The sequence below is a fragment of the Pinus tabuliformis genome, chromosome 2_2 (assembly GCF_031772625.1).
Source record: "Pinus tabuliformis cultivar Carrire ecotype Pingquan chromosome 2_2, CPIR1, whole genome shotgun sequence".
NCBI lineage: Eukaryota > Viridiplantae > Streptophyta > Pinopsida > Pinales > Pinaceae > Pinus > Pinus tabuliformis.
In genome coordinates, this window is record NC_142300.1 from 738,045,345 (window position 1) to 738,054,188 (window position 8,844).

Below are 8,844 nucleotides of genomic sequence, written 5' to 3' on the forward strand. Positions count from 1 at the left end.
CCAAAGTCTTCTTCACTGTCAATTACTAGTTGTTTATCACTTTGTTTTTGTACTTTTTCATGCTGCGAGTTACTTTACGATATTTCCATTTGAATTCTAAATTGATTTCTTTCTCAGAACCTCTCTCTCCATGCCCTTATTTTCTGAGGTTTCCTTTTCAACTAGCCATTATTTTGTCTTTTCCATAAGGTTTATATTACTCTTCTTTGTTCACGACTTATTTACCTTTTCTTTTACTAACTTCATTGATTTACCCTTTTGAGTTTTGGTTTGAATATTTTGTTGATTCAATATTGAAATATTTTTCTTAACTGACTTAGGGTTTGAAATATATGCCACCTCGGGTTTTGAAAGTTCCACAAGCTCAGGGTTCGGAGCTTCAATGGACTTAGGAATGTCCATCGGTTTAGGAATTGAAATTTCGACTGGCTTAGTTTCCACAGCTTCAGGAATTTCTACATTCTTAGGGTTTGATTTTTCCACACTGAAAACCATAGCATGTCAGTGTTTCCTTGTGGAATCTTAGACATTTGTTTCTTCAGATGCCTCCTTGAAGTTACTCCTCAATATTAAATCCTCCCAATTATCTCCCCTTTGACGTAATTCTTCTTCAACCTATATTTTAATAAGGCCAAAATGACATAAACTCCTATCAATGTTCCTTTAACTCCTCTTAAATTTAAATTCCATTTTATTAATACTACAGATAAGATAGTAAGATAGATTGATTTCTCATCCTTTTTAAAAATTCTTCAAAAAGTGAATATGATGGAATAAGGCCATTCCATACCTCCCTTCACAAGTGATGAACTTCTGAAGGATGAAAGCAAAGGTCTTGTTGTTTATTCAAGAACATTGATACAAGAATGCCCTTTATCCTCTTTTTCGACACCACCTTGGGATTTATTAAAATTTTCTTCCACAAATCATCCTTGAATCTATGAAATTTGAATCAATTTTCACCACTCCTGGGTATATCAGTAGCTTCTACAAGGAAATCAAAATTGGCCAACGTGACACTGCCTTTCGAAATCCATCCTCAACTATGATCCATGACCAGTTTCCTCATGAACTCTCTAAAATAGTGCTAGATTTGGCTTCCTTGGTGGTACCTCTCCATCTAAAACTTCTCTTTGGGTTCCTTTTCCTAAAACTAACAAGCTAATAAACTTCTCCACAATTTGTATAACCTTGATCAAAACTCTTGGCAACTTGACTCCTAGCATCTCTAATGCCAATTATTTCATCCTTAAGACCACCTAATATTTATTGTGATGCCTTTGTATTTCCCAACAATGCTAAATTCCTCCCATCTCTCGCTACCCTCCATGTTTCATAGATATAATGTAATATCATAATTTTTCCTCTATTCTATACAAATGGTCTAACATGATGAAACATAATTTGAACCCTATCAACTTGGATTCGTTTTGCTGTGGAAACTCATGGCACTAGACTGATGGCTCATATGGCATGTGCTTGGACCAATGGTATTTCCATCCAAAACGTGACTATCAGATCCACTCCCACAAAGATACCCTCATTATATTGACTCAGTCATTGAAGTGTTGATTATATGGCTGGTCATTCCTTCCACAAGCATGCCAACTGTCCAACATGATCCAAACTGTCTCTTCCTTGTACTCTTTTGGCATCTTGCTACATGTTTCTATAGTAACCAATCAATTCCACATGTGCGTGTTCTCAGTCTCGTCGTTTTTTTGTTCTTTTCTTGAAATATGGCTTCCACTTGGCCATACTTACCCCCAAAACTACACATTGCATACATTTGTGACAAATGTGTGTGATACATCCATCTATGCAAAGTTATTTTATTTTTCTACAACAAAATACAACTATTGTTTCCACAACAAAACACTAAATCTATTTGTTTTGTAACACAAAAAAAACTATTAGCTCTACCAATTTATTTATATACATAGGACATTATTGATGGCACACTTTCTCAGTTGTGTGTGGAAGATTGACTATCATTATACAGTTTTAGTCAACTTCCATTTACCAAGCCTTCCATAGGTTCACCATTCAACTTTTCGAGCTGTAATACTCCTACATCTGTCACCATTTTGATCACATATGGTCTCGGCCAATGCATTTGGAACTTTCATGGATGCTTCAAGAATCGATTGTCATACAATAAGACTAAGCCTCCTGGTTCAAACTTTTTCTCCTATCATACGAAAGCTTTTCACGTGCTTTATGAAAATTTTGATGGAATCCTACAATTACTTGATCTTCTTCCAATTGCATCAACTCTCTAAGCCTTTGTTCTGTTGCACCCAATTCAATCATATATGTAAAGGAAACAATGTTCAAATCCTTCTTTGTGGTTGTATAATTTGCTCAGCAATGGAAAACTTTCTACTGTAAAAAGCAATCAGATGGTCCAAGTATCCTTCTCCTGGTTGTGTTAAAATTACTCCAAAGGCTATGAATGAGGCGTCCACATGCACATGGAACTCCTTCATCCAATCTAGAAAAATTAGAATCGACACACTAACCATATTTTCTTTCAAGGTATCTAAGGGCTACCAACACTCTTTTTTCCATCTAAATGGTTCATTTTTATTTAAGATCCTCTTCATATTTTTGTTATGTGTGCATATGCTTTAATAAATTTGTGGAAATACCTAGTATGTCCCTATATCGCACACAATTTTTTGATAGAGGTGGGGGCAGGAAAGCTAATATTACCATAATGTTAGTAGGTTCCATTAAAATCCTTGCTTGCAAGCAATATAGCCTAACATAATATCAAAAAGAGAACAAAATATACATTTCTTTAAGTTCAAATAAATTATAATTGCCTACATCTATCCAACATTAAGTGCAATACCTCTATTTGTTTCTTCAATAGGTTGAACATGGTCTAATCATCCAAGTATGCTTCTGGGAACTTGTGAATAAACTCCTTAAACGTCACTATAACAATCTTAGAAAAAATCATAGTTGCATTCTTCAACCCAAAGGGCATCATTACATAATAAAACATCCCCACTCTATAACAAAGGTGTCTTTATGCATGTCCTATTTAGTGATATTTATCTTATGGTACCCTAAAAACCCATCAGTGAAGGAATACACCTCTTAGCCTCCGACATTGTCTTAGACGTCATCCATAAAAGGGATGGGGAAGGAATCATAGATACATGCATCATTACGTTTCCTCAAATCAAAAAATATTCAAATTTCTCTGATCTTCTTATTATGAACCACTATCAGGTTGATCAATTGATTTCTCCATTGGCTTAATGTTGCTGCCTCTAGCATCTGATCCAAATCTCATTTTATCTTCTACTTATAAATCGTATCTATTCTATAGGGCCTCTGCTTCACAGGTTTCATAGGTTTAACATCTAGCGTTAAATGGATACTCATCTCTCCTCACTCCCATGTTATTCCCTTCATTTTGAATAAAGTGTTGGGGAATAAATCTTGATACTACCTCAGGAAATAAGCTACCTTCTCCACTATCTCATCATCCTAGTAATCATTGATCAAATCCATCTTTAGATTTTACACACTACCAATGTTCACTTTCTTCATTTTGATAGGCTTAGAATAGTCCTCTATCTCCCATGAAGGTCTTGATAAGGTGTGCTCACCTTCTATCTTTTGAATGTGCATATTCCTCGAGTTTTTTTCATCATCAAATCCTTCTACAACATTGAACCATTCCATAAATACATTCACCTTGTGTAGATGTTTATGTGTTGGACATAGGGGTACCGACTTATGCATAATTTAAAACTATGGCACAAAAATATTATCCTTCAAAATATTCAAAGCTTGATTAACTACCACATACAGCTACGAAATTGAATGTAGAATTAAAACTCTATATCATATCACTACAATTCATTGTCCCTCTATGCACTTCCAACTCAACATACCAATTCTCGAGGATCACATCTAAAGCATGTACAAGTCTATGGACCCACTCCTTCTATGGTACCCCTCTCTTATTCCAAGCAACAATACAAATTTTCACATGGGTTGTTGGACAATCCAACCCTATATACTTCACTCCCCTCTCATCTGACTCTAGAACAAGAAAATATAAAGAAAATTTGCTTCCAAGTTTCTATAGCATTCTTATGTGTAATCAACCATCATGTTGGAGTTTCTCTCAAAGTAACATCTAAAGCTAACAAACTTAAATGATCTAGAATCTATAAATCATACTCATGTAAAAATAAGGAGACATCGGATATGACATCATACCTTGGGGGATATTGTACTTTAGTTCTGATTTAATGCAGTACTCATGCAATGTGCACGCACCTTCTATTTGACAGTTCATACAATCTATTCTTCCAATTATCCAAACCCTCTTCAAATTCTAACGAGCAAGAATTAATACTACGCCAACTCAGCACTCATTCTACAATCGAGTTAACATAGTCCTCTCTTCACACTATTATGTTTTAGATGTTATCCAACTCCTCTGAATCCAACTATTCCCATACAGGTTCTACATATCTATCTCCTTCCTTAGTATCCAATAGTGCAATTACTTGAATGTCACTAAACTCAAAAATCATCTCCCTTTTCTTCAGATTAATAATAACTTGGTTTTCAAATGCACAATCAATTCCTAACAACATGGGGTATGGATCTATGTCATTTACTATCTCTATAACTTCAAAATTTACAAGAATATTAACCCCATCAATGTCTACCTCCACATTTTACAACCAATCAATAGGGAAGATCTTGTACTGATTACCAATGTTAGTTGGATAGGTGACCAAGTCAGCTTAGGTCTCCCATCATCTCGCATGTCTTCTTTGGAAAAATATTCACATTTGATCCCAGATCAAGAATGATGTTATTCGTATTATATTTTCATACCTATGCATCGAATCTAAATTCTTAATTTGTCTTATGATTTTGTACAACCTTATTGATTTCACCCTTAGGGGTATATGTTGTGATTCCTTTTGGTTCCTTGGAACATTGATCAATTAATATGTCAAGCTTCTCCAATGCATATTTATCTTTCATTAGATCCAAGAATCTTTCCAAAAAGGTGTAGATAGGAGTATCCCCAACCTCAAATTTTCTAGTCATTCTCTCACTAACTAGAGGTATATCATATACTAGACCTTCTTCTAAAATATCCCACTTTAATGCAAAAATCTTGTTATGCACTTGTTTGTCTGTGGTATTCTCCTTTAATGGGTCAAAATTCATTATAGGATCAGTAGCATATATTCCCATTGTGGTACTCCCATGGGTAACTACACCCACATGTGGTTAATCTCTATGTTGTTCTACAGTGATCACATGAATGTTATATCCTTTCTTCTCCTACCACTTTGCAATCAACAGGGGGAAATATTTTTTTGCATGATCCAAGGCTCTACAATAAGTGCAAGTTGAACAAGGGTTGGGGAAATATCTAGCAAGGTGCCCTAGATATCCATAATTGTAGAAAATAATCATTCCTCATCCCCTTCCAAATGTTCCTCTTCTTCGACCTGGTCCTCTAGGTCCTCTCCCTATAATCCCTTGACCTCTTCCCTATTGATAAAATGGAACAGACTGGTTATAGGGTGACATAATGCCTTCCTACCCCTCTATTCCTTATATGTAATAAAATTCCAAGGTAGACTCCCTAATCAACTCCAATGCATGAAAATTATGAATCTCATGCCCTGCGAATTTACAGAAATCACAAAATAAGGTTCTCACTGAGGTCTCATACTTCTGCAACATGGGGTGGTTATGGTTTGTATGTCCCCAAACTATATAAAATTCACACCACATCCCTCCTCCTTGAGCCAACATATTGGTTGCTACAATCACCATATAATCTATTAATGTAGAACATTTATTTATGCCATGCCCTCCCTTCTTACATATTGTACACCATACCTCCCCATGCTTCTCCTTTTCCTTAGTCAAATCTTGCAGTTGGAATATCCGTGCAGCTAGCTAAGACTGCACTTGAGCCAGACCACTAGTATAACAACTTGTTATTGGAGATGCCTCCAATTTCAGTGTAATCTCTAATACTTCTTAATATAAAGAAATATTTTTCTAATTTAATTGCAAGTGGATATGGAGTAATCCAACAATGAACCACTCCTTGTGTTGTGCATATGGGATCTTGAACATCAACCTGCCCAATAGCACCTTAAATATTTGATCATAATCCCAAATAAACTCATGTTGTCCTTTCTTAATCTCCTTCAACTTGATAATTCAATATGACTCAGAATTAGGCATCTAGACTTCCTTCAGTAGTACCCACTTTATTTATTCCAATGTTCTTCACTATTCAATTGTAGTATTATTGTACTCCATATATCACGTCAGTGTGTGGTCTCTAAAAGTAGTTTCCAACTATGCCACCTTGGAAGCATCATATCGAACTCAATTCATAGTCCAGAGTACCTCACACATGAACAAATGTTGGTTGATATCTTCAGTCCTGGAACCATGAAAAACAAACATCTTCAAAGTATCTTCCATTTTCTTCTGCACACTAGATCCTGACAAAGTATATCTAGGTATACTCATTGGTTGTTGCAATGCAATCTGCAAATTTTTTTACTATGGAACTCTATGGTTAATTTTCCTTCAATTCACTCCTACTACTAGTCTAACTACTTTCAATTTCCTTACTAACTAAAGTATTCAACACACTACTAGGGAAACTTACCTCTGGATAAATTGATGTGCATGGCGTCATGGGTTCAATACAGGGAACAATCTAAGAAGGGTGGTTGGTATGCATAATAATATTGGGTTGTACTATGAGGATTCTTCATCCTTTCCTTCTTATCGTGTTATGCCAATTTGTTCTCTTTCAATCCTTCTTTGATCTTCGTGACTCCTTCTTCTCCTATGGCCCTTTGTCATTTCCTTTGTTGGGCTTCATTCAACTGCAAATACTAATTTGATTCTCTCTCCTCTATCATCATTGCATCAAAGCCTTCATCCACTACACAAGACTTTGCTCTCAAAATCTATCATGCTTCCATACCTTTTACTTTCTTCCCAAACTTCCTTGTTTCACACTATTACTTTTACAATACCTCATCATAACTTCTACCAATTAGCCTAGAATTCCCATGGCTTATCCACTTTCTACCTCCTTCTTCATCTTTGCCCTTGGCCCTATTTTTCAAACCATCCCCTGGTCATCCCCCAACTCACCCTTTCTACACAAGGGATTTAGCCACTCATGTTTTTTGATTCCATGTTCAACACTCCCTTATTAAACAATAGCATCTTTATAGTAATAGGAAATAAATTAATATATCTCCCATGTGATCCCTTCATAAACTTCCTTTTAGCAGCACTATAAGATACTATGGATTCAATAGCAAAATCTATAATTTAACCTTCTAAGACACTCTTGAACCAATAATCTATTGCATAAGAAATTATTATTGATAACCTTCGATTGTTGAACCAACTTGGGAGTCCATCGCTTTGTCTCAAAGTTGCCATTTTCTATTATAATCATTTAACTTCTATATCGACTATGCTAACAATTGTGGGAACTCGACAAAGAAATTTCATAAAATTTAGTAAATGCATATTGTTGTAGCCATTTGTCTATGTTGATTTTCTTACCTCTATTCTCACTAGCAGAAAATTTCCATTCCTTTTGTTCAAGCCACTAATTGATGCCCTCCTTGGTGGGTTTCCACATTCTCTTCAATAATAAATCCTAGTATTGGAAATGGAACCATTTTCTCCCACTAGGGATAGTTCGACCTAGGTTAATGCACAAATTTTTGTTAACAAAACTCCTTTAAATACTGACCTTTTATGTATCACCTATAAAATAGGTGATGTCTCACCCAAGGCACCTATGGGGACTATAGGAACTAGGTTTTCATAGAGTTGAAGGAAATCAAAATCTATATGATAGCTACTCTCCTTGTCATTTTACAAGGTTCATCTCACACTCATATGCTAGTTAACCAACACCCAAAATAATCATTACCCATATTAATATATTAACAAAATTTTGAAAAAAGGGGCATGTCACAATCATGCAATGCACTATAATCTTCACATAACTATATTGAAAAGAAAATGTCCTAATATACCATAAAAAAATTAGACAAACACAAAGAAATGGAACAACTCATACATCTATCATCTTCCATTAATATTTTAAAAGGTGCGCTTAGCGCAAAATTAAAACATTACAACAATATTTCATCTCAACTCACCAGCCTAGATAGCACAACATTACAACATTACAATAATACCCAACATAACAATAGCTAACATAAGACACAAAACCAACCAACCTAGAATTATCTAACCTTAATCCATTTAGCTTGCATCTATTTATACATAATTACATGGTCCTAAGTTGACCTTGATACCATGGGAAATATCAGAGAAATAATTAACGTTGGAATTACCATGGGTAGATAAACTATTATTTATATTCTTAACCAGATAAAAAATTGGTTCGAAAGACACAATTAAACTTAACCATTTCCACCTCGCCTACCTTGCGCATCGTTCCTCTCTGCAATGACTTTGGAAACTAATGCCCTTGCGAAAATACTGCGTGCTAATACTTGTGTGCAAATTCAGCACATTGATACTTTTCATTATTCCATGTTGTGCAAACTCCCAAAACTATCTCAAAACTTATAATTTCTCCAAATATTCTACCCAAAATTGGCCCTAATAAGAATTCACCTCAAGGGAACCTTTGTTGACAATAGGGATCAACAAACTAATTGTTTGCATTTGGTATACACCAACCACCATAAACTCTTGGTAAAGACCATTGGACCAAATAATTGGGTTAAATCTAGACCCCCCACCTAAGAAGATGTG